Raw genomic sequence first — 1990 nt, forward strand, 5'->3', positions numbered from 1 at the left:
CTAGTCCCACCCCGACCAACGTGCCCCATCTACACTAGTCCCACCCCGACCAACGTGCCCCATCTACACTAGTCCCACCCCGACCAACATGCCCCATCTACACTAGTCCCACCCCGACCAACATGCCCCATCTACACTAGTCCCACCCCGACCAACATGCCCCATCTACACTAGTCCCACCCCGACCAACATGCCCCATCTACACTAGTCCCACCCCGACCAACATGCCCCATCTACACTAGTCCCACCCCGACCAACATGCCCCATCTACACTAGTCCCACCCCGACCAACAGTGCCCCATCTACACTAGTCCCACCCCGACCAACTGTGCCCCATCTACACTAGTCCCACCCCGACCAACATGCCCCATCTACACTAGTCCCACCCCGACCAACATGCCCCATCTACACTAGTCCCACCCCGACCAACATGCCCCATCTACACTAGTCCTACCCCGACCAACATGCCCCATCTACACTAGTCCCACCCCGACCAACATGCCCCATCTACACTAGTCCCACCCTGACCAACATGCCCCATCTACACTAGTCCCACCCCGACCAACGTGCCCCATCTACACTAGTCCCACCCCGACCAACGTGCCCCATCTACACTAGTCCCACCCCGACCAACAGTGCCCCATCTACACTAGTCCCACCCCGACCAACATGCCCCATCTACACTAGTCCCACCCCGACCAACATGCCCCATCTACACTAGTCCCACCCCGACCAACGTGCCCCATCTACACTAGTCCCACCCCGACCAACAGTGCCCCACTACACCAGTCCCACCCCGACCAACATGCCCCATCTACACTAGTCCCACCCCGACCTGCCCCATCTACACTAGTCCCACCCCGACCAACATGCCCCATCTACACTAGTCCCACCCCGACCAACGTGCCCCATCTACACTAGACCCCCTACCAACATGCCCCATCTACACTAGTCCCACCCCGACCAACATGCCCCATCTACACTAGTCCCACCCCGACCAACATGCCCCATCTACACTAGTCCCACCCCGACCAACGTGCCCCATCTACACTAGTCCCACCCCGACCAACATGCCCCATCTACACTAGTCCCACCCCGACCAACATGCCCCATCTACACTAGTCCCACCCCGACCAACATGCCCCATCTACACTAGTCCCACCCCGACCAACATGCCCCATCTACACTAGTCCCACCCCGACCAACATGCCCCATCTACACTAGTCCCACCCCGACCAACATGCCCCATCTACACTAGTCCCACCCCGACCAACATGCCCCATCTACACTAGTCCCACCCCGACCAACATGCCCCATCTACACTAGTCCCACCCCGACCAACATGCCCCATCTACACTAGTCCCACCCCGACCAACATGCCCCATCTACACTAGTCCCACCCCGACCAACATGCCCCATCTACACTAGTCCCACCCCGACCAACGTGCCCCATCTACACTAGTCCCACCCCGACCAACAGTGCCCCATCTACACTAGTCCCACCCCGACCAACATGCCCCATCTACACTAGTCCCACCCCGACCAACATGCCCCATCTACACTAGTCCCACCCCGACCAACATGCCCCATCTACACTAGTCCCACCCCGACCAACATGCCCCATCTACACTAGTCCCACCCGACCAACATGCCCCATCTACACTAGTCCCACCCCGACCAACATGCCCCATCTACACTAGTCCCACCCCACCAACGGCCCCATCTACACTAGTCCCACCCCGACCAACATGCCCCGTCTACACTAGTCCCACCCCGACCAACGTGCCCCATCTACACTAGTTCCCACCCCGACCAACATGCCCCATCTACACTAGTCCCCCCGACCAACAGTGCCCCATCTACACTAGTCCCACCCCGACCAACATGCCCCATCTACACTAGTCCCACCCCGACCAACATGCCCCATCTACACTAGTCCCACCCCGACCAACATGCCCCATCTACACTAGTCCCCACCCCGACCAAAAAC

Source organism: Amblyraja radiata, unplaced genomic scaffold, assembly GCF_010909765.2.
Source record: "Amblyraja radiata isolate CabotCenter1 unplaced genomic scaffold, sAmbRad1.1.pri scaffold_858_ctg1, whole genome shotgun sequence".
Classification (NCBI taxonomy): Eukaryota; Metazoa; Chordata; class Chondrichthyes; order Rajiformes; family Rajidae; genus Amblyraja; species Amblyraja radiata.